General features: G+C 44.1%; 2 protein-coding genes across 6 annotated transcripts in view; one reads left to right on the plus strand and one right to left on the minus strand.

Annotated features, from left to right (window-relative positions):
• The window catches only part of LOC134845124 (AP-2 complex subunit alpha-2-like), a 606,200-nt gene that overhangs the window by 364,130 nt on the left and 216,507 nt on the right, over window positions 1-25,563 (minus strand). The gene's annotated exons all lie outside the window — the stretch shown is intronic.
• LOC134845123 (FACT complex subunit SPT16-like) overlaps window positions 1-25,563 on the plus strand; it is a 590,873-nt gene that overhangs the window by 343,169 nt on the left and 222,141 nt on the right. The gene's annotated exons all lie outside the window — the stretch shown is intronic.

The raw sequence follows: 25,563 nt of genomic DNA on the forward strand, positions 1-25,563 counted from the left end.
CTTTCAAATCCTTCCTGTCCCTTCACTTCCTGGGTCCAGAAGGTTTCCAGAGTGATCTGACACATTCTGTTCACGAACTCAGCTGTCTTTTCTCCGGCATTTTCCGCCAGGTTCACCTCCTTCAACAAGTAGGCGTGTATCTTAGTGATCATTACTGGGCCTTGCTGAAAAGCATCTGCACCCAATGCCGCTACTCTAGGATTCAGGTGTAGCCACTGGTTTGCTTCCGGCTTGGTTCTCAGCACCATCGCTTCCAGATGAGCTCTCGTCTCCAGTGAATTCTTTCTTCTCGTGTCTTCACTCGCCACTTCCATTGCTCGGAACCACAAGTCGTTGGACATTGCCGTGATCACTCGATGGTCGTCATCTATTCCTGGTTTCAGTTTGAGTTGCCGACTGAAGTTGGACAGTTCCAACCCCAGCACTTCGTCCAACACTAACATGTGTAGCGCGTGGTCCTTGAACCCTCTCATCGCGTTTGAGATATCTGACCATACTGCAGGCAGTTCAGCCTTAAGTGGCCTCAGGTTCTCCATTTCTATCATGCGATTCGGGACTGATATGATCACATCATATTTTCCCTCCGAAAGTAAGGCTACCATTGCATACACAAATTTCAGTCCATCCGGGAGATGTGCATATCCCGGAGACAACGCAAATACTACTCTCAACGTCACTTAATTGAATGATCTCTCCTTCGTCGCGTCCACCACTTCACCCATCGACTCCAGGATGTCTTTTATCGCTGGCCATACTGCGTTTTCTGCTGTTGCAGGATCTCTGAGCCTGCTCAGAAAACCTCTACTGTGTAGATGGTCATTGATGCCAGCAAACACAATCGTTATCGGGTTCATTTCTGTCTGCCTTTGTACCCCTATAGCCAATGACACTGATTGCAATAGGTCTAGGTCAACTGCGGCCAACATTATGACGTTCGGCCAAAACAAAGACTTAGAGGTGTACACAAACTCTGAATTCGCTACTACCATGATTTTGGACTTTCTCATCTCTGCTTTGTCGTAGGCGGCGAAGATGGTCTCATCTTTCTTTATCGCTGTCAATCCGCCATATCTCTGGGCATCACCATCTTGGTTCACTAGTTTTGGGTACACTCTCTCCTTCACATGACCAGGTGGTGTCGTCAATTGCCTAAATATCTTCACGTGTTGTCCAATCGGCGCTCTCGCCGTCAGGAATCTTCCTGGCCTTTCTTCACGATTCCTCTCATCATGGTTCAATCTCACATCTTGCAACGGTCTTGCATTCACAGGTCCCATTGTGTTGTTGGAGGGCAGTCCCTCCAAGTCGGCAAATCTCAAGGCCGTCGTGGAGCTGAAATTTATGCTAGCGGCTATCAACCAGTCTACGCCGGTTATTGAGTATAATCTGCTGCCGGATAGCGTCGCTCCATTCAGCATCCTCCTTGCATCTTCAATGAAGCTTACTCTCTGTAGGTCCAGCTTCATCAGTTCGTCTTTGTATATATGCCAGGGAGACGGTATGGATCGAGACCACAACAATGAACCTCTGCTCGGTCTCTCCTCTCGGCTGGTACTCGTCGTCTCCGATCTAGTGTCCGATCTAGATGTGCCTGCTACTTCTTCGATTGGTTGGTTGACAGGTCCTATCCTTCTCCTAGGATGAATTGTCCTCCTCATCGGTGCTTCTCCCAACCGATCCTGCACGTCTGTTCTTCGACCTGGTTCACTGGAGCTTTGTTGCCGGTAATTTGTGACGGCTGGGACCGTACCCAAGCGTGTTTCCAGGTTAGGAGGCACAAAGGTGGTGATCACCGTATCACTCACCGTTCCCTCTTCCTTCAGCACTCCTGTGTCAAAGAGTTCTGCTTCCAGCTCATCCAACCGTTCTTGGAAGACTCGATTCAACCAAGCTTGTCCTTCGACACTGTCGAAGTGGATGCCATCTGTGGTCAGTCTGGCTTGATCCATGGCTCTCAATTCATGTTCAATGTCCATGAGGATCATTCTTCCGGCATTTCGATTTGCTAGGTTTCTCAAGATGTTGTTCCATCTCATGACTCCCTCGTTGTGCCTTCTTCCTGATGCTGTCAGGCTTCTTGCGTTCATTGGCACCGTGCAAACGGTCAGTACCGCGCAACTGAACTTCTGCCAGAGAGTCGTGAACAAACACACCATCATTGATTCCCACAGTGCTTCCTGCTCATCTGATCCTCTGGAGATATCATTCGTCCCAACTAAGATTATCACATTGGGTATCTTCCCTGGATTCATCAGCTCCACCATGCGATATAATTGGGCAATCGTCGCGCCTCCAAAGGCCATCACCGTGGTGACCCATGAGGTCCTCAAATTCGACAGCACTCTGACTAAGCTGTCTCCCAATATCAGGTGAGATGTCCCGAGTGGTGGTTGCTGCAGGTTCACAGCCGGGCTCCAGGTAGCTCGATTGAAGCAGGCCCTCGGATCTGTTTCCGGAACTCCCGTGAAATTATATTTCAATTGATTATTCTTCTGCACGTCTATTACACGAGACACTTTCTTCGCTGGCATCTTCCTTACTTTCCTCTCTGGGATTCTCGAGTTCCCCATGAGTGGTGTCACGTTACTCATCCCTTGTCTGATTACTGTCTGGGAGAGTCGTACTCTGCCCGTATCGTCAATCGTTCCATAGGGTGCAGTCACCCCGGAACCTGGTGCATTCTTGTTAGCGACCAATCGTCCAGCTGTCTCTATCAGTTTTCTCACTGTCTGTTCTACGACGGGGTCACCCAAGGTGTCGCTAGGATCCGGGATCGTTACTCGATTTGTCTCTACTGGAGGTCGTGTCTCCGTTGTTTGACTCATTTCTCGAGGCGTCAAGAGCTCCATCGGGGACTGCCCACGAGGAATATCCCTTGCAGGTATTACTTTCTCCACGGCCGTTGTCAACGCCACCTGCTCCGATCGCTCTTTGTATTCCTGCCTTAAGCGTTCGATCTCTTGACCCTGCTTTTTGTTGCAGTCTTCAAACAACTTTCTCCACATGTCCCGGTCTTCCTCCATCGCCAGCATGGTCTTCGTCATATCTTCTAACTCCTTCTTCGTACTTCTCAGCTGATCGTTCATCTCGTCCAGATCTTGTATGGTTTGGTTCGTCTGAACCTTCTGTGTTACTTTCGCCCTTTTTGGTGGCACAGCTGCTCTCAGTGGTGAACCAGACGAGGTCGCCTCGCTGTTCATCTCCCGATGCATTCTCGTCAGCCCAGGTTTAGGCTTAGAGGGCATTGGCATCTCACCTGGTTGGTATGTCCTAGAACTTCCCAATCCAGGCTCATTCGCCAAGTCACTCCCCGAGAGAGCCCCGTTTCTCCACCTCATCACTCTCATGTTCGGGCGGTCTAGTACTCCTCTTTCTCCATATGCTGCCATCAACAGGACTTCCGTGGGGCGGTCCCCACGGTTGTCGTGCCCCAAGATGTTGATCAGGGCGGTCAGCAACATGACCACCTCTGGGTCCTCCAGAGCGAAGTCTCGTTCGATCAGCCGACGATAGATCGCATCTACCATCGGTCCTACATATGCCTCTGCCAGGTCCATCAATTCATCCAGGTTGAAATTGTCCATACTGTTCTTTTCAAGTTTGATTTGATTCGATTCTTTGACTCAAGTGAGTAATTTAAATGATCAATCAGGATCTAGAAAAGCAATCACGAATGTCACACTTGTCAGTTTCACCTTAACTCAGCTTGTATCAATTGGTTTCTAAAATTTTGGAATTCGACCTAAGATTGGACAGTCCAAACTTTGGATCTATTTCCAAGATCGTCATTTAGTTGTTCATGGTCACTAACGCCTACTTACCCATGATCTTAATAACATAACATAACACACATATCACATATTACCTGCAACTTGGTCTTTGGCCTAACACCCTCTCGCACATCACTCAGCCTATACTTAAGTAATATTTCTTATGTAGATACACTTGTATGTTCGTATCAGAGAATATCACGTGTACAAGCGCGTACAATTCCCGAGGATGCAGTCTTCCTCTATTTGGATCGTACACTGGAAGCGAGAGCTCCTTCACGTCCATTTCCACAAGGAAGTCCCTCAGCCTCGTCAAAGACAAGACTAGGTTTTCTGGGTCCACGTGCTGCTTCTCCGTCGCCCTCGTTACCAAGAAGCACAAGTACTTTCCCGGTATCTGCGACACCGCCGGAGGTAAGGCTGCTACGCCCCCTATCCCTGGTCTTTGCTTCCAAAGGAATTCCACGTTTTTGTATTCCCTCTTAAAATCTGCCGCTAGCGCCGTCCTAAAACTCATGTCTGCGGTGATTGCTACCGCACATGTTCTGTTTGTGAGTATGAAATCACTGTCTGTTAGTATTATGTTACTAGAATATTCATTTGGTAAATTAAAATATGACTCAACTACCCTGCCTATGTCAGGTTTCTTAGGTTCTTCGCCTGTTTCTGCTTCTAAGTCTCCTGTTTCTCTTGTTTTTCTTAATTTTTTTATTATCAAGTTTTCAGTGTGGGTAAGTCCTACCCCCACTCCCCGGACAAAAATATCCATCGGCGTCCCCGTCGATCGCATACCGGGTATTAAGTCAAGATTAGAAGCTGGAATGAGTAGTCGTTCTTCCTGGGCAGCCCAGGAAGGATCATCTCGTTCGGTCTTAATGTATTTCGCGCTTTCACGATCTACGTCTTGAATCGTAACGCTGGTCTCTTTAGGGTCTGATGTCATTTCGTTCAGCCACTCTAAGACACGCAGGTTCGTCTGGTCTTGTTCATATGACTGCTGTTGCTCATCGTCAAACTCTACCTCGGGTTTCGACCAGTCGTCAACCCACTCATCGTTATGATCATCGACTATGTCAATGTCTTGTGACACAGTTATTTCTTCTAAACCCACTACTTCCTCCACTACTTTCTTCAGATCTATCCCATCCACTACAAAGTCGTCACCGTAAGGATTGTATTTCTTTCTTGGTCTCGTCCCGTCCTTCTGACGAGTCTGGATCGTGAACGGAAGATCTGGTTCCAAGTTCTTGGGAACCTCTGTCTGTTCGGGATCCTGCCAATCCTCTTCTGCGTAGGGCAAGGTTTCATCGTCCGCTTCAATCTTTTCGTTTGGATCCAGGTCCAGCGGTGTATTCGTACCTTCCTCTACGATTTCGTTTCCATCGTTCTTCTCCCTGGTGCCTTTTTCATTGACCTCACAAGCAGGATCCATCATTAGATAATCCCCTTCTTCCATGTCTGCAGGTATACACCAGTCTTCTGTCGATGGATTGTGTGGCTTGATGTTCTCGTAGTGGGCGGCTCGGCCAGTACTCAGTCTATAAAAGCGTCCCTCCTGGTGCACCTCTGTAATCATGAAGGGTCCCCTCCATTTCTTTAGAAGCTTCTTTGTCCCTTTCGGTGGTATAACGTTCTGAAATACCCATACGTAGTCTCCCACCGAGTAAGCCTTTGCACCAGCTGCTTTCTTGTCGAATCTTTTCCTCTGCCTTGCCTGTGCCTGCTGAGTGTTTCGTCTACACAAATCGTTCAACTCCTGTTGGCGTTTGATCACATCCCTCACGTAGACCTGTGGGGACGTTTTCTTTCCCTCATATTCTGGGTAGAAGAATGTCAAGGGTAAAGACTTCTCGTGTCCCGTCAGCATCATGTGTGGACTAACTCCAGTGGTGGAGTGTTGCGTGCTATTATAAGCTCCCATCACCTGTGGAAGGTATCTGTCCCAATCGGTCATGTACCTGGAACAATATACCCTGAGCATCGACACTAACGTCCTATTCTGTCTTTCCACTAAGCCATTCGTCTGAGGGTGGTATGTCGTGGAGTGAGCCTGAGCGACTTGTGACCGTCTCATAAGCTCTTTCGTAAGCTCGCCTACGAAAGCCGTTCCATTGTCCGATTGAAACGTCATTGGACAACCATGTCTTGCTATCCACGTATTGATCAGGTGGTCGCATGTCTCTTCCGCCGAGGCAGTTATGCAGGGCACGGCCTCTGCATACTTCGTGAAGTGATCTATCATGACCAAGACTTGGTTGTAACCGCTGTCTGTCATGCATATCTTCTGGTGATCTATCTGCACCACCTCGTTGAATTCAGACGACTCAATTGATTGTAAAGGAAATCGCAACTTCCTAGGATCCTTGACCTGTTGGCATGACAGACATGCTGTCACCCATTTCTCGCATGCCTTTTTCATCCCAGGCCACTCAAAGCGCTTCAGGATCCTCTGATACACTTTGTCGATCCCTTGATGGCCCATCTGATCATGCGACCTGAATAATAGTTCTGTCTGATAGAGTTGCGGCAACACTATCGCGTTATATTTGTATAAGACCTTGTTTTCTTCTCTTCTCCTGCAAGCCACGATCCCGTTCTTGTTCAGATATAATCTCCCCTCCTTCTGCATGAAGTATTGTCTCACGATCCTATAGCTGTCTTCTTCCAGGTCACCTTTGTCAGGTGCACCGTTTTCTATCCACCTTTTTAGGTTGCTTGTCATGCGATCATTTCTCTGCGCCTTCAAGTACGTCTTCATGACCCTCATCTGACTATTCAGCTCGTTGGGCTGATGTGTGTCTTCTTCCATCTTAACGCACCAAATCTTCGCCAACGGTTGTGTTTCTTGCTGAAACGGTTGAAGATCAGTCCTGACTGCCTCTTTCTGTGGCAATAAGCTCATCGACCGCTTTGATACTGCTATTGTTTCTAAGTCATCCGCTGCGTTGTCAAAGACTCTTTCGCTTGGTATTAGGTAGCGATCACTGTCAGGATCCTGGTACACTTCTCTGTCCAGGTCCCTTGCCCGAGTTTCCACTAGTTGCGTGTGTATCGCTAGTTCTGACAGTTCTGATCCCGAGGTCGAATTCCTGTCGGAATAGGTATCCATTCCTGAGTTTCGGGAATCATCATCCGTCGAAGGTGTTGTGCTGGAGACTGCACGCTCCTCCAGATCATGTCTGTATTTCCTTCGCATCCATCTGAACTCCCCGGACAAAACCTTGTTCTCTAGGTCCTGTTTCTCATCAGGAATTTTCTCGTCTATCTCGGACTCCCCGGACAAATTTCCTTGTCCCGGGTGTTGATCTTGTGATCGCTGGTTCTTCTCATCATCCTTCTCCCCGGACAAATAGTCTTGCAGCAGATTTTGTTCTACAACTTCACCCTCTTTATCCCGGTCTACAAAGGTGACGGTTTTCTTTCGCTTGCTGCTCCCCTGTTCTTTCTGTCCGTAAGAAGTACTTGTTAAAATCTCCTGGGGTATTGAGGATACTAGTTGCTGAACTATTGTCCTACAATCCCTTTCGTTCTCTTCGTGTTGTCGTCTGGACGGCATGATCTTGACCTTCTCACTGACTGTTAGCGATGCCACTGCTGCTGTCCACTCGGGGTTATCTCTGGTCACTTCTCTTTCTAACAATCCACCCAGCATCCGCATCACTTGGGGTGTGACTTGCACCGTTTTATCCAATAATGAGAGGCTGTTTATATTCATGCGAGAGAGTTCTTGCTGGACCAGGTTCGAGCGCAGCAACAGATCCAAGGGGACCGGGTCCTCCTTTGACAGGATCTTTATCTCGGCTGCTCTCTCTACAGGTAACTCAGGGTGCCCTGGAATTGGATGTCCACACTTATCCAACCATCTCGTTAAGGGAAGCGCTTCATAAGTTTCTTTGTCCAGAAACGAGAATCCCTCTTTTATTTCCGCCTGATTGGCCTGCTTCTGCTCCAATCTTTCATAGAACTCAGTTTTCTTGCTGAGGCTGTCAGCATTCTGGTGTTTATCACGCATCCTATGTTCGATTATCATGTGGTAGCCATCCAGTCTTACTATCCATCTACCAATATAACTCTGATCCATCGAGTAGGTCTTCAACCAGGATAACGCTCTGTTGTCCACGCGTAACTTGAAGGGAGCGCTCCCCAAGTATGCACGGTACTTCTCCACAAAGGTGACTACTGCAAACATTTCTGCTTTTGGTGCGCCATATTTCATCTCTGTGTCACTCAAGACTTTGCTGCCGTATGCAATGGGACGGAGAACTGTTCTTCCGTTCCATTCTAGCTCTTGATGCAAGATTCCTGAGATTGCCACCACCGATGCGTCTGTGTCGAGAACATACATGCCCTTTTCTGTAGGCATGCCCAGCACTGGCGCTTCGCACAGTTCCCGCTTTATGTTCTCGAAAGCAACCTGTGCCTCATCGTTCCATTCGAACTTTTTCCCTTTGTTGCGCATCAGCTTCTGTATCGGGTACACCTTGTCCGCATATCCTTTAATGAATTCACGGTAATAATTGGCAAACCCCAGGAAGCTCATTAGCTGTGTGTCCGTCCTCGGAGCCTTCCATGTCAGCACAGCCTCTACTGCTTCTGGATCTGGCCTCACACCATGCCTGTCCACCATTCTTCCCAGGTACTTGATCGAATCCCTAAGGATTTCACATTTCGATGGTTTGCATTTCAAGCCTGCTCTTTTCATACATCCGAAGACCTCATCGAGCCGATCAATGTGATCCTCCAGGGTCGGTGTCGCTATGACTACATCATCCACGTAGCACATCAAGAGATTCCCGTACTTTTTGGTCACTCCTGTCAAAGCCTGAGCCATCAGCCTTTGAAAAGTTGCTGTTGCATTGCACAAGCCGAAGGGCATCCTCTTCCACTGGTACAACCCCAATTCGCACGCGAAACCGGTTTTCTCCCTATCCTTTTTCCGCAAGGGAACCTGCCAGAAGGCAGAACCTAAGTCCAATGTGGTGAAGAACTTGGCATCACCAAGTTTAGATAGGCTCTCGTCTATTCGCGGTATCGGGTACGCATCTTTTATCGTTACCGCGTTCAAGTAACGAAAGTCGCAACAAAATCTAAGCTGCCCCCCTTTCTTTTTCGCCATTACTACTCCGCAAGCCCATGGCAATTTCGAGGGTTCTATCATGTCGTATTCAAGCAACATTTCTATTTCCGCTCGGCACGCTTCCAATTTATGTGGCGTCATTCGCCTTGCGCCTTCCCTATGGGGAACGGCGCCCTCTTCTAGTTCGATTTCGTGTTCGACGAAATTACAGCAACCGATGTCCGCCTTATGTTTTGAAAATACCTCGGCGTTCCGATTTAGGAGGTCCCGCAATTTTTCAAAATTTCCCTCACCTATTTTTCCTTTTAAATGTTTTTTTTCTGGCAAAACCGGTTTGTCAGAATCTAGTTCATATGACGAGGGGCGTTCCGGAAAACTCGAGCAGCTTGATAAGCCGTCGTCCGTTTCGGATTTCATTGAAAACAATTTATGAATAGATTTTAATTCATTAATTCTCTTTAAGATTTTATCTTTATTTGCATGATAAGGACAGTCTTTCACACTATATTTCTTCGAGTTTTCTGTCTCCTCATAGTCGGTCCTCATCGGCAAGGCGTAGCCAAGCTTCTTTCCACGCTGGATTGAAACCGTGGTGTCCAGTGTGTTCAACAACACACTGACACACAGTCCGTTTCGCGTTACCGAGAAGCTCCGGCCTAAAATCACCGAACTCTGACTATTTGGATTCGGTACTAAGCAAACCTGTTTACTATCACTCAACGAATTTAAATTTCTCATTCTAAAAATTGCTACTACAGCTTGTCCTGGTTTTAATCTTACTTTTCTATCCAAAAAAACTGGTACCTTATTTTTGTCTGTTATTATCCTATTAATTGGTCTCTTAACATACTTTCGGTCCGGGTTTCCAATCCGTATCAGACCGTTGTTCAAATCAATCATCACGTCAAAATTCCTGACAAAATCTCTGCCCAAGATGAATTGGTCGGCATCGTCCAGATTCTCTACCACCAGGATGCTTATCCAAAGATCCCGTCCTCCCATGTGGAGGACCGTTATTGGTGTTCTTCCGGCTACGTAGATAGCTCCTCGATTGGCTGCAGCCAGTCGGAGATTCGTTGGAATCAGATCTTCCCGCGTGAAGCCCATTATTTCCCAAGTTTTTATCGGCATCACACTCACGACCGCTCCTGTGTCCAGAAGCCCTGTGACTCCGATTTTTGTTCCGTTGGTGTCGAGCAGATGTGCTGTCACATCTGCTTCATATCCAATGTGTACTGCGTCTTGTTCCATCATGGCGTCATGGCCTATCCTGCGGACCTTGAGTTCCTCTTCTCCCAAATAGATCTGCCCTATTTGGTCATCATCTGTTGTTTCATAAGTCCTGGTGTAGATACTGATCCCATCCACGTTCAGCATCACTTGATACGGCCCATAGACTTCTAGGTAGCGTCCATGAAGTTTCTTCGTGCGAGGGCCACCCGTCGTTAGTAGTGCCCTCACAGCCCTCGACTCGGTGCGTGGCTCCATCTGCCTCAGATAGTCTGCATATGTGTCCAAATGCATCAAAGTGAACTCAGACGGTTCACTCAGATTTCTGATTACCTGATGCCCTGCCACCGAGATTATCGACTGTATTTTACTTCCTTGCGGTGCCATACCGAACCTCTGACCAGAGATAACATTAAGTTTCATGCTCAAGCTGCTTGGTGCTTTTGCCTCTTCAACTTCCGTTGCTTCGAAGGCGTTCAATTGCTCCTGTAATTTTTCATTCTCCAGCTCGAGTTTCACCTTTTGTTCAATCTCTTTCGTCACTAGTTCCTGTTGTACTCTATTTATAGCATCCCTCGCAGCTGCCCTATAATCGATTTTGAAGTCATCGGCCGCAGTTGCTGGTTCTGGTTCACGTGCTTCCTCCGTTACCGCTTGCATCTTCTTTGCCACCAGCTCTTGAGGTTTATCCTTTCTGCGTGCCTCCGCTTCGCTCAAAAGTCGAGCCTTGCTGGCTTTCACTCCTGACAAAGCTTCTTCATGTCTTGGATGCTTGATGTCTGCCACTGCATCCCAGAATTGCGGACAATCTGATTTAAAATGACCTTCCAAGTTACAAAAGAAACACCTCGGGCCGAATTTCGCAATTACTCCTCTCATGAAATCCTCCTGGTCCAACGCTGACGCATCTTCGTCCTCGAGGCTAAAGCCTATTGCTTTCATGCCTTGCTTGTAAGCTGGGCATGCTGACACATGATTGTCTGTTGAACTGCAATTAGCACAAGAGCGTCTCTTGTCCATATCATCCCTCGGTTTGTACCAATTGTTCTCTTGGTTTGCTGGTCCGTTGTTAAAATTGCCATAATCGTTCTTGTAATATCCAGATCTCGAAGGAGGTTTCAACAATAGATACTCTTTTGATTTGAGCCTCAACTCCTCCGGTGTTGGCGCATTAGTTGATAGTGGTGTGTAATACGTTGCTAGCATCGTACGAAGTTCGTCATTTTTCACACCATCGATGAATTTTGAGGCTACGGCCAGGTTTATCCTTCGGTTTGACTCATCCGGTTGGCTGCGTCTTCTCAGCATTTCCAAATCATCGAGAAACTTGTCTATTGTTTCATCTTCTCGTTGCCTCCGTTTCTCGAAGCGCATCATCGCCTGGTGCCCCTGCACCCCTGATCCGAAACGGTTTAACAAGATTTCGAAGATTTTCTCAGCAGTGTCACGTTGATACTGTTTCTTGGCCATGACACAGTTCAGGGCTGTCCCTTCTAAGTTGCTGGTGAGCGCGCTGCATTCCTGTCTCTCCGACAAGTCCTCTTCCTCGAAATGCAGCTTCATTACCTCTATCCAGGTATCAATACAGCCATCAGATTCGTCTATGTAGCATCTTGGTTTCTTAAAGACTCTTCTGGACTTCTCACTGCGTTCATTGGTTCTTGATAACCTTGTCAGGAATGTCTCCAAAGACCTGTTTAGGGGTTCAAATGCTGTGGCCATTGCCGTAGCATCCCTTGAGTGTCCTGCTTGAGTGTCCTCACACCTCGTCGAAGGCTCTGTATGAGGTGCATCCCTGCAATCCGAATCGCCGTGAGTGTTTCCCTCTTGACCTACATGACTCCTCTTCGGGCTTGCATGCCCCCTGTCGCCGGAATCACTTCTCCCAGTCGCATGTGTGCCTTGCGTTGGTCGTTCGTTCGAGGTTTGTCTGTTCCCCGTTGAACTTGCTCTACTGTTCGGGCCCCATGCTGTATTACCCCTTGTGGCATAGCCTGATGAACTGCCCCTGCCTCTAGTGGATCCATACGTCTTCCTCCTTTGATGTTCATTGAAGTTCACCCTCGGTTCCCTGCTTGGACCTCCCGAGTTCGGCTCTCCTTCTTTTGGTCCACTCTTGCTGCTTAGTAGCCCGTCCAACCTATCCATGATAGCCTGAGTTCGCCTCTCCATCATCGCGTCTATCTTTGTGTCAAGAGACCCAAGAGACTGCTCTTGCTGAATTCTTAATTTCTCCATGTCGGCTCTTAAGCGTAACTCCCTCTGTTCCGCCTCTCTTGTCATTCGCGACAAGTTCCTCGTCATATGTTCGTCCGTTCTTTCTTTCAAGCGTTTTTCGCTCCTGTCAACTTCTTGTCTGTTGCGGTTTATTTCTTCCCGCAGCCTTTCCCTCTCAATGTGAACTGCTCTTTCTAGTTCACTCATCCTTATCGACATCTGTTCATTTTGTTCTCCTAAACTGCCCACTATGTTGTTTAAGGCTTCCTCTAGTGCTGCCCCGTTATCCACGAGTGGCGTCACTAGTGGCGGTGTAACCCTGTCAGTCCCAGATAACTTCGTGCTTGTCGAGATCCGGGCCTTGACTCTCTGCTTCAACGTCTTTTCTCTATTTATTTCTGGATCCATTAACGCATTGCCTAGCCCTCTGGTTCTACTCTCTTCAGGTTGTGGCTCCGAACTTGTCCTAATCGCGAAGTCCTTTGACTGGCCCGGTGTGTTTGCCTCCTTGCTTATCGTTGTCACTACACCAAATTTGTCCATGGTTCCAGTCTCTCTTCCGACGTGTGCCTCACTCTCCTGGATCGAACTATTGAGGCTGACTTGAGATCCAAAGTCCCCTTGCTCTTCTTCATCTTCCTCATCCTCCTGGGACTCACCATCGTTTCCTGCTCCTCCTCTCATGCTGAATGGAAAGAAGTTTCCTAAGGTGTTCTTCATTCTTTCTGAGAACGATGACGACGTTGTTTGCTTCCCAGTTCCGCTTGCCATCATAGTGTTGTCTGTCGGAGATCTTCTAGTTGTCGCTACTTCAGTTGAGATGTCGGACAGTTCCGACATCTCTTCCCGATCCAATGTCCCGGTGGAAGTGGCAAAATCATGGCCTTGTTCTACCGGGGTAGATTCAATCGCCAGCCTTCTGCCTCTCCCTTCCAGTTCATTTACTTCCTGGTTGTCATTCATGGTATGGTCCGTATTGACCTCCACTTCTAACAGTTCTCTTCGCTCTTCTGAGGTCTTTTGACTTCTCGTTTCAACCATTCTGCCTGAAACCGTCCCCCTTTTGTCAGACCGGGATCGCTTGATCCAATCCACAAAAGGATCGGTCATCGTTTTTCTTTGCTTTTCAGGTATGAATTTCCTAGAGCTATTACCTCGTTTTGGTATCCTTGACTTGTCTAAACTCATTCTTTATTTGTCACTTTCCTATGCCTACTCTTGACTCAATTGCTAGAGACCTTATAGTTTTATTAACAATAATAATGACACAACACAATAAATTTCACCAGATTCTATTAAATAGTGACCACGAATCCCTGTATGTTGTCAGAGTACAGTTTGTATAAAATTTGTTCACACTAGCCGATTATCGGTCCAAAGATCTGGAAACTAGCACAATATGATGTTATCAGTCAATTTAAAAGATAGTGTACTCACTACCCAATCAAACACAGTTTAGGTTGATTTAAAATCAAAAACAAAAATTATATATTGACACAATATGAATGTATATATAAAAAACGTATGTGTCTTGTACTCTTAGTCGGTCGCAGTACAATAGTCGAACCTGTCTTTTAAAGAAAAAGCTTTCCCTGCTTGGTGCTGCACCAAACAGACAAAACTTTGAAGGCAGTTATTTTCTCAAGTGGGCGTCTATTGCACCCACCGAGTACTGTGTTACCTATCTGCCTTCGGACTGCCCGAGCTAGACCTACTAAAATCCTCAGGGCAGTCACTTTTCCCAAAAACTTATTATGTTCCAATCCACACCAATGAGTCACGCTCTTTTTAATTTAGACTTAGTGTCGCGAATATCCGAGTTCGGACCTGTTTTGTATTAGTCTGGTTCTTTTTGAAAGGCAAGTTACCAGTGCAGTCACTGATACCTAGCCTGTGTATTAATAACCTAATACCTCTCGCTTTTTAGTCTTTCTTTCGTTTACCTAAGTCCTTAATAAAATAATACCCCTCCGGATTGGCACAAATAGGACCCTTACGGACTGTCAGAATATAGACCCCTCCGGATTGGGACCCCTCCGAGTTAGTTAATAGTAGACCCCTCCGGATTTGGACCCCTCCGAATTAGCAACTATAAGACCCCTCCGGATTCGAACCCCTCCGGTTTTGTGGAAAGTAGACCCCTCCGGATTCGGACCCCTCTGACTTTGAAAAATTTCGACCCCTCCGGATTGGGAGCCCTTAGCTCTGTCAAAGTAGCTTTTCGTAGTTTTCTTAATTTCAGCTTATACCCCTCCGGATACGTTCTGCGTTGCTTTTATGCTGTTTGAATTAACTGGGAAGGGTATAGGGTCCTTTCCTAGACCCCTCCGGATTGAAGTTAAGGCACTTATTTGACAGTTCAAACTAACGGTGAAGGGTCTTATCACTTGCCTAATTTCGACTCTATTATGGTTGTCTTGTGCCTTCAGCCCTCCCTTTTTGTCTAGAACTGTCCTAAGTTACTTAGTTCAATCGCTATCAACTTTTGGTAGGGGTATAAGGGTTTTTCAGAAAAATTTATAAAACGTGAAGGGTGTACCCCTCCGGATTTGTGTAATTTGCTAAAAACAATCTCAAAAAATTTTCTCGCTCGCTTTTTCGAGTAATTCTCTTTCCTACTAGTAAGTTCAGCTAATTTCTGATCTAATGGTACCAAGATTGACTCGATATGCTCTGTAGTTCCAAAGTTATTAACCAAAACGTCTTTTTTCCAAACTCAAAAATTTTCTCTCTTATAGGTTCCGCCTAACTTTTTCCGCAAATCTGGTCCTTTCGACCTAAAAATTATTGATCTGAGCTCAGAAGGCCTATACTCTTCTAGTTCAATGCAAAAGACCCGATCTAAAACGCTTTTGTAGAAAAAATTTGCGAAAAACTATGCTACCTGGACCCCTCCGGATTGATGAATCCACCAAATCAAACACGTTATGTTCGATTTCTCTGCAACCCGGAAGGCTTTCGGGTAGCGGGTTTTAAAACTCGTAGATTCACTAGTGGACGTTGTCCGAACAACTATTTTTACTGTCCTAACTCAAAGATTTCAAAAAATTTTCTGATTTTATAGTGCTTCTTACTATCAAAAAATGGGAAAATTTGGTTTTTGGTACCAAACTAGTTCCAACCACTTCCGAACTAAAGTTAACCGGTTCTATTTATTACAGTAGTGCAGTTACGATGTAACACACTAACTTAGCGCTTTTTTCCGTTTCAAAAAATATCGATATCTCAAAAATCGCGACTTGTGGGGGGATCAAAATATCGCTATTTTGACCCTAAAAACCGGTCTGTTCTCGTTGTTTTTCACTGAAAAACGATATAAGACTATTAATATAGGCTATATAAGTAATAATATTAGTAATAGTGTACCCCTCCGGGTTTGTTTATTATCCGAATTAAGGTGCTTAACTCGGATATTCGCAGTTCGGTGAAGGGTCACTACAGTGCAGCACTGTCGAGCCCCCCACAGATTACTATCTTACTTTTTGTACCAAAAGGGATACAAAACTTGTTAACGATACCCAACAGTCGATTGTTGTTGTCGTTGAGCCCCTTCTTGTTGCTCCTTGTACTGCTTGCCGGATCGGTCTTCACCCAGGACCCTTCCGAATTGAGCGCAAATCAGCTGACCCTTCCGGATTGAGCGCAATTTATCATTAACGTGCTTAAATGCTCAAATAACCCTACAGTACAAGCCTCACAAACGGGCCACAAAATTGATCGTAACGATCCTGACTGATATAAATGCCTGTAACAACAATATATCTATCAACAACAAACGGGGGGGTTGAATCACATCTTGTCTGGGGGGATGATTTCTACTGATTTTTTTACTTTTTTATTGTTTTTGGTTTTTTCGGTTATTTTTTATGTTTTTTGTTTTTCTTGGGTACTATACTATTTTTTGTTTGGTTTTACTTATATCTTTAAGTGTTTTTGGTCACCAACCACTCAGGGGACGAGGAGACGGCCGATCCCCCCACCCTTCCTGGTTCGTGAATTTTCGGTCTTAACTAGGTTAAAAAACTATTCACGGCAATCCGGAAGGCCTCCGCGTTCCGAACTACCCTTCCGCCCCGGCGGTTTAGGCCTATTAAGGGCGTTAATGTGAGCATCCGCTCGGCGCGGAGTGCTCGTTAACGGTTCCGCCGGTCATGATGTTATAAAAGAATAACACCCAGGAGCGCCATAAAAACATACATGTAACATTCGCCCGGAAGATACATGTCGACGGATAACAAAACTAAGTCTTAAGACGACTGGCTAGCGTCTAAACAGAGCTTTGCATGTTTTTCACCGTCTCTACCAAGCCAGTACTTTTCGGTGGTCTTTTCCAACATCGGGTCGACAAAAACGTTACCGCTCTCCGGCTTCGACCAGAACGCTCAAATTAACTGAATTACATGCAAAAATAGTGAGCTCATGGCTGGGTCTCAGTATCCCCAGACCACGAGGTCACTCCTAAAAACAGGGCTACTACTTATTATATTACTATTGTTTTTGTTCAGTAGATAAAAATCATCATCTCCATCGAAGATGGATCAACCCTTTCCCCCCAACTCTTAGCACCTCATCCTTGTCAAAACTAATCCAAATATCAATTAAATTCAAGTCAGGACATGACAGGATGCTAAAAGTTCATATGAGTCAATAAAAGTTTTCCGTCCCGAGACCCTTCCGGATTCTTGAATCCGCTGAATCAAGCCCGTTGATCTTGATTTCTTCCTAATCCGGAAGGCTGGTTTCTTACCCTTCACCGTTGTTTGCAACGGCCTTGCAACTATTGTAGCAGCACAATAGTTGCAACTCGGAACGTTCTCTGCAATCTGCTGCTGTTTTTCAATCACGATTCTCGTTGTTCTCGTCAGCGTAACTAACGTTGTTGTGTTTTTTCACTCGTTTTTTGTTAAAAATGGCCGTTTCAGCATTTCTCAGAAATGTTACGTCATCACTTCGAAAATTTAAAATTTCAAAACAGCAGAATATCCTGACCTTCACCGTTCTACCAATCATCCGATTAACGTCGTTAATCCTTCAAAATCACTAACTCGGAAGGCTTGCTGCTAAAAATTCGAAGTCTGCACAAATTGCATTTTGGCCATTCTGGTCGAATGTCACAAAGTTGAGGTGACCCTCCGAAGTAACCCTCAGGAGTGACTTAAGCCCTTTAACAACCGTCCTTAGTGAAAATTGATAGGGACCCTCAGGGACAATTTAAACATCTTAAATATCGTTTTAAGGTCTAAAAAGAAGGACGACTACTCACGTGACGTGATTATTACGAAAATAGTGGCCCAGTTGATCTGGAGATTCGTGATCAACTTTGGATTCTAAATATGGTTTCTTTCTAGGTTAGGGTTTCGCAACGTTACTTTTGTTTTAAGTAAGTTTTAGTTTACCACATTTACGCTCCTCCAATAATGAATGATATCAAATGAATGGTTTCAAGACTAAATTTAACTTGAGCGCACACCAATTTATAGCACTATAGTCTTAAAGTTTTTTTAGCACAGAAAGTCTTAATGGTTTGACCTACAAGTTTGAAGAGACGAAAGTTCTCGAGTTTTCCAAATGTACCAAATGAATGCAGCTTCTTGAATTGCCCAAAACTGCTAGATTGTAGGATGTAGGATACATAGAAACTCTGACTAGACACAGTTGCTGCGCTTGATCTATGTTTCAGCTCGTCGTCAGGATGTTGTCATCTTGCTGGAGTACGTGAAAAGTGTCACTGTCGACCGCGAACTGTCACCATGTAAGAACCTCATTGGTCTCTTCCCTTTTAAAGAACTTCATATGTTTAACTGCATTTTGTTCTAGCAGTATCTTCATGTATGGCCCGACAGTGTGTGGGCCCGACAGTGTGTTGGCCCGACAGTGTCTTCAACCTTTCCTCAGCTTGACTCAGAGAATAAATTTAAGTCAGTATAGATCTTTATTATTTTCACTCCCGACTGTTTTGTATCAAGCTAATAATCTTTCCCACGTCTAATTTGTTCATTTTATTTACATTAGGTCAACAATAATTCATTCCGTCTCATAACTTGAATAACTTAAATTAAGCAACTAAATATAGCATGAAATGATTATTGAAATTATCATGACTATTAATGACACCATTTTAGGGGGTCACACGGGAAGTCTTCGGCAACGATTGTACAGCTACAATCGTTACAATTCGGACAGCTTCTTTTGTAATTTCAGTCGTCAATGTCGCATGTCGCTGTGTCTTCGCAAAAATCTGTCTGTTTTGTTCCATTCGCGACAATCTTCGTTCTGATTTTTCTCTCATTTTCAGTTGTAGCGATATTTCAAGGTCGTGACATGTCTTTATTTTAAAACTAGTTTGTATAAAAGTTTTCGTCACTTCGATTTGACCTTTCCTAATTCGTTAAATCGTACGATTAGCACAGTTAATCTACCAAAACTGTCAATCTTCCCAGTCTACGGTTACATTAAAATTTCGAAATTGCCATGCATTTTGGCTCCATTTTGGTTGAATGTCACACAGAATAGGCCGACTGATATATCATACTAAAGCCCTTGCAATCGTGAATCGAACTTCAAAAAATCAAAATATTGCTCATTATATGGAAATTTACTGTTGTTTTTACTTTTAAGATAGAAAAACTTGATTTTAGTTTTGGATGTTTAATTCAGCGCTTAATTGGCAAAAAGAATTTTTTTTTCTTAAAAAAAACTAAAATATTGCGCTAAAAATTTAGAAAAAAAAGTTTTTTGAAGTTTTTTTTAATTTTTTTTTTGTTTTTATTTCATTTTTGGAGACAAATGTCGTCTATCATGCCTAGTTTACTAACTTTCTACGCAATCATTAAGTTCTCAAATCACACCACATACTAAAAAGCACAATAATTTGAATTAAATTTTAAAAAATTCTTTTTTTATGAAAATAGTGGGAACACTCTGTCCTACTTGCAGTTACAGTCTATCCTTGTTCAATTATACGTTTAGTAGCCAGGGCAAAATTTGCACCTTGTTCAATTTTTTACGAAGCATTTTTATGCAAAATACGTTTGTGCTTTTTTTAGTTTCATCTCGTGTAAAAACATGATTTTTCATAAACATATGGATGGATCAGAAGATAAAAAGACTGGAAAAAAACTATGAACTCGTCATTTTTATTTTTGCTTTTGAAAACAATTTCGATATTTTTCTCTTGGCTTTCAATGACTCAATTTGCTTGATGCACTTCTTGTCCATGTGCTGACTCCAGCTAAGGTCAGCAGATATGATGAGGAAACCCAAATTTGAAGACCACACTTTTTTGATAAGCAGCATTAGTAGCAAAACTTTAGTGTGTCATTCATTCAACGTTACTTTGCATAATGTTTTTGAGCATTTACTTAGTTTGGATCACATTATAAGTATTCCTGCCCTGCATACTAGCTCATGCGGCCTTTTTCCACACCCCATCACTTCAAATTCATCGTAAGTACACTTTAACGTAGTCATAATGCAAAAAAAAATTGGCATGGTGGACAAACGAAATACTGTGAATAAATTTACTCACACAGAGACAAAGCTGAGCTTCGCATCACTTGCGATACCAAATAGGTAAAAACATTGAATTGATTTTTTTGAAGAAACCATAAAAAACCAAGAAAAGCCTTTTTGCAAATGTTATAGAAAACGATAACCTAAGACTATGCGCGCTAGTCTAAACGAATCTCTTCAAGAAAATCTGGTAATTGAACGTCTGGTATTTGGACGACGGGAACCTTGCCGAGAATTACCTGAAGGTTCTGAGAGATCTCCAAATGATCATCACAGAGTGTCGAAGCATCGGACTGGAGATAAATCCCAAAAAAATATGAATTGATTTTTCTTGGTCAGCCAACAGACTTCCAGAAAAATCAAATAATTGAAGCATTTAACAGTGTATGCTCAGAAGTTTCTATCACGCGTCTGGAGAATCGGGTCTTTCTGGGTGCTCCACTTGGAGATTCGTCTGTACACGATCTACTCCAGCAAAAAACCGAAAATCTTCAACGCCTCACCGGCAGCTTGTCCAAACTTGATAGCCATCATGCGCTGTTATTTTCACTAATTCATTCAGTATTCCAAAACTCATGTACTACCTCCGATTTCCACCATGCTTTCTCAAACCAGATCTACTACAAAAATACGACTCTATCGTTACCACTGCTCTCGAAAAGACTTGCAACATCCATCTCACTCCTGCGGCCTACAATCAGGCATCTCTGCCTACCTCTATGGGTGGACTTGTCATTGAATCTGCAACGCTCCTAGCACCTTCTGTCTACCGGGCTTCTGCTGTTGCTTGCAAGGAAACGTCAAAGCTAATCCTGCGAGACTCGTTTGAGATACCTAATCCGACTATTCTTGAAGTGGTGGACTTTTGGTACCACCTATCAAATTGCCCCGAAAAGCCAGTCACTTATCAAATTCAAAAATCTTGGACTCAACAGTGCCATGAATTCAAATTACCGCAATTGAAACCAAATGACGACGAAAACACACGAGCTAGATTTGGTGCTTTCAGTAGAAAATGCAGTGGGGCGTGGCTCAACGCGCTACCATGTGCCAATCTTGGCCTGAAAATGACAAACAATCAAAAGAAAATTGCTGTTGCTTTGAGATTAGGGATCAGAAAAAGCGAACCACATTTGTGTGTATGCGGGCACCAAGTAGACTCAGATGGTACCCACGGGCTGTCATGCACGAAAAGCGATGGATGTTTCAGCAGACACACCGCTCTGAATGTGCTAATAAAGCAGTCACTAGGCTCAGTTCACGTCCCTACCAATCTCGAACCTCCTGGACTAAGGAATCGCGATGGCTAGAGACCAGACGGCTTGACAACTTCAACATGGATAAGAGGCGCCTGTCTGATTTGGGACAATATGGTCGTTGATTCACTATCACCTGCACGACTCTGAGACTACCAAACCGAATCAGTCATATCTACAGCAGAAGTAATCAAATGTCGGAAAAATGAAGAACTATCAAATGCAGGATACATATTCCAACCTCTTTTCGATTTCGATATCACATGAATGTCCTTCTAGTCTTATCTTATCGGTAACCCTTGTATCGGGCTTGAATGGCCATTAGTCGTCCTCAGTATACTAGGCCCATAATCCAGCTGCTTTCCTTGAGCGCTTTCGAAGAAATCCCACGTGTACTGGTATCAGCTGGGTTGTCACTGCTAAGTATTTGATACCACTAATCAGTGGTGGTAGACTCCAGAATCTCACCAGTGCATTACTAAAAAACGGGTGATTTAAATCGGATGGCTCAGTGATATAGCTGCGAGGTTTTGCCAGAGAACCTAACAAAGGAAGACCTGAGTGCCATTCAAAGAAATGCTTTTTGATTTCGTCTGCGAGATCATCGCCCATTTTTGACCACTGATTCGCCAAATATCTTTTAATAGAAGGGGAGCCCTCACAGTAAACGGAGCTAATAATCCAATTGGATCAAAAACAGAGGAAACAAAACTCAACACAGTACGCTGAGTGATTGCTTTGACTAGTGGACGATCAACCCCTCTACTTATGACCAAGGTATCTTCCAATTAAGACCGAGGACTTGTGATGACTGGTTTGGACGCTTACAAATATCTTTAACAGAGGAATTGGACACACGGTTGTCCGGACAAAGAGCGGTTGTTACATCGGGCACGTTGCTTACAAACTTTATCAGATGACACCCACCTAGTTTAAGCAACGAGATCAATCCCTACCTAATTTCATGGCGTGATCACAGTTTTGAAAAAAAATCCAGGTAATTATCCATATAAAACTTCTGGACAACAGCTGAAGCAGCTTCGGGGTACTCAGCTTGATGATCAGTTGCAGTCTTCTGCCGAGCAAATTCTCACAAGTCGGCTTGCAGAAAATGTAACGAGTGTATTGGTGAACTGCCAAATTTGATGTGGGGTCCTCCCGCCTCAAAAAGCGGAGAGAAGGTTGATCTTGTTCACGGACTCCAACTTTTAAAACACCCCTTCAATGTCGACTGAAAGGGCGTATATGCCGACGGAATCTTAAAAAAACAAAAATGAAGTTTTGAAGGAGATCCGGGCCAACCAACAGAGGTTTGTTCTGTGCCACTTTGATGCATCATCGAAGACTCGGCACACCTTACCGGGTTTGTTCAGGTTCAACGCCGGATAATGCGGGAGATTCCACTCACGATCGGCTCGTGATTTGGTATCGTGTGCCTTAACGGTTATGACATATCTTTTTTGTATATCATCTCTAATTATTTCGGCGTAATTCTCACAGTGCTAAGGATCCTTATCTAACCTCCTTTCTAAATTTTTTACTTGAGCTGAAGAGGAAAATTAGTTAAATTACCTTAATTATCAATCCAAAGCATTGCTACAATGTAACTCTCACCATCGTGAAATATGTCATTTTTCAAAATAAACGAAGCGCGTTTGTCGGTGGCGGAAGGGGCATCTACTTTCTTGAAGGCTCCATACGATTCCAACTCATACCAAGTTTTAATTATGTCAGCTAGAGCCGTGTCGAATTAAAGGGTGGTAATAACGGACCACTAACAACCCAACCTATTGGAAGGGGTACGGCGCACGGAGAATTGGATTCCTCCCTAGACGGTACTCAACGGGTCTTATTGCGTGGTAGAAGTCTTGTCTAATAATTATTTCGACTTCCTCATACTTATATTGTACAAGTTTTATTTGAGCCAATTGCGGTTGTTTTTCCGGTAATTCAGGAGGACTTATGCTAACCGATCCAATGCGAACATGATTTTCAACATCAGCTCCAAAAGAAAACTTGAAACTTGAAAACTTACTGGATGAGTTTTCATCAAGCTCGTGAAATTGAATCCATTTATGTTGAGGATAACGGAGTACCAAACAAAAGGAGACAATTTACGATATCGAAGGATACCCATGAGTGCGTGGAAGCACTATCACAATAAACTAATGCATTAGTATTCTTCGCATCCGAAGAAACAGCGAGTGACGCAACTGGCAGGAGGCCTTTTGTTGACTCCTGGCTATGAATATCGCCGATGGCAGCGTTAGTCGATACATGTTTAGTGTTTGCGTTACCTGACGATCTGGAATTTTCAGTATCCTTTGGAGGGAAATTTTTTCAGTTTCCGGCTAGAGCATGTTGTGAGTGTTTCACAATCTGGTTTGGGGCACTCTGTGGCCTTGCTTCAAATACAAAAGCTGTGATTGCTCTGTAAGCACGCAAAGCAAAATTTTTGTTAGGCTACATACTTCTCACGTTGCGTAGCGTTTTTTCCTTTGAATACCGCGCAATTCCAAAGAGCGTATTGGCCTTTACATACAGAACATCGACGAAACTTTGGGTTTTTCTTAGTCTTATCACTTACTTTAGCGTTAATTCCGAACACTTCCATGCCTACTTTTTGTTCCACTGGTTCTTCAGACTTACTCTTAGAATTAAGTAACTTTAGCTTCTCATGACCCTCCGCTTTTTCTGTTAGCCATTTGTTGAAATCTAGCAGAGTTGGTCGATGCCACTGACGTCCTAAGGTTTGCCATGATTTTGCCTCTTTAAGGTTCGGAAAAGCTTACACACAATTTTAGTCAGTGAAAAAACAACACTTTTCAGCTCGTCGTTAAATGACAGAGACTTGAATACGGCAACGAGTTCAGAAAATTTGAAGAAAAAGCTAATTACACTTTTCGAATTGTGCATTTACTGAGTTTATCTAGATGAGCCCCTACTACGGCATGCGGCTGCCCGAATTTTCTGTGAAGAGTTGCTAATGCGTCCTTTTATAGTACTGCGCTATAGCTATACTCAACGATTGTGGATTTGGCTTTACACACTACGAGCGTTTTCAGATATGAGTTTTTCATCATCACTGAGTATGGCTGAATCAGCCGTCGATTTGAACTGGCCAAACCACTCATGCCGATTAAGTGGATTGCCATCGAACTTTGTTAGCTTCTTTTCAGGAAGATGATCTTTTCGGCTGTGCATGAGTATATCGACCATTTCTCGTGCCAAAAGTAGACGCTCGACGTGTGTACCGTGTGAATTACGGAGAGTTGGCGCTATTAACTCGAAATTTTTGTTTCTCAACTTGTATGAGGAACAAAAACATTGAGAGGAGCAACCGGAGTTACTGCGGAAAAATCTTTGTGGAAGAAACGTAGTTTTGTTGCGCTGACGTTAAGGGCAGTAAAATAATGGGCAGTAACAGTCCACGTAACTGTCGCCTATTTATTTCACATATGAGGTTAAGAAAAACAGGCCCTATAACCATTGGCTCAAGGGTCAGGGACACTATCTCTTGTGCTTTTATACCTCATTCAGTCGGAGCCAATTCGGTTCGCGTAAGACATGAGACTACAAATTGTGTTAACGCTTAAAGGCCACTAAAAATACCCCCAGTCTAAGAATAAGAACGCCCCCATGGGCATCTCTAAATATCTAAAACACACGAAAACAATTAAAAACAAGGTCGGAAGCTCTAGTATACCATTAGTTTTATTAGACAGTGAACCTTTGATCCAGTTCAGATGGACCAACCTAAAACTTGCCTTATCTCAACATAATCACATAAAATGCACTCAAAAAATTTAAATTAGGTACTAGAAGTTTTAGTTACTAACGGGAACCTCTATTTGTTGTTGTGATGATATTACAGGTGCCCGGTAGCCATTTACTACTGACCCTGTTTTTCGCTGATTTAAAGAAACCTAGTTAATTGCATTTGATGCAGGAACGAACGGTGCTACACCAGAAGGAACGTTTGCAGATGTTGTCGGAGCAAAACAGCCTTCAGAAGTTACCGGGACTACTGAGCCTGTGTTTGTTTTTTCCAGAACTGGATGGGCAAACATAACAATTTACTGAGGCAAATTATTAGAAAACGATTGCATGAACTGCTGTAAGCTTAATAGGTTATTAGCGGAATCCAGCGAGAGCTGCTGTTGAACCAAAATTGAGAAAAAATGTAGTTGTCCTTGAATATGGTTACTGAAATACACTCCCGGATCTCTAGAAGCTGCCTGGCCATTATTCACTCCTGCAAAACTTGATGTGACCATGGAACTTGCTAGTACAGGATAACTTTGTTCAGGAGCTATCGAACGAACGTGCAGCTCTTGATTTGGGATCTACAACAGCGTCAGGCTGCTTGTGGTCAAAGATTTGATCCATTGACGTGTACAATCCTTGTCATCTATTGTTAGTTGTGGAGAGATTTGTGTTCTAACAACCAAGCGGAAGATACCTGCGGGTGAAAAAACTCAACTTAACTTTCCTAATTTTG

The sequence above is a fragment of the Symsagittifera roscoffensis genome, chromosome 4 (assembly GCF_963678635.1).
Source record: "Symsagittifera roscoffensis chromosome 4, txSymRosc1.1, whole genome shotgun sequence".
NCBI lineage: Eukaryota > Metazoa > Xenacoelomorpha > Acoela > Convolutidae > Symsagittifera > Symsagittifera roscoffensis.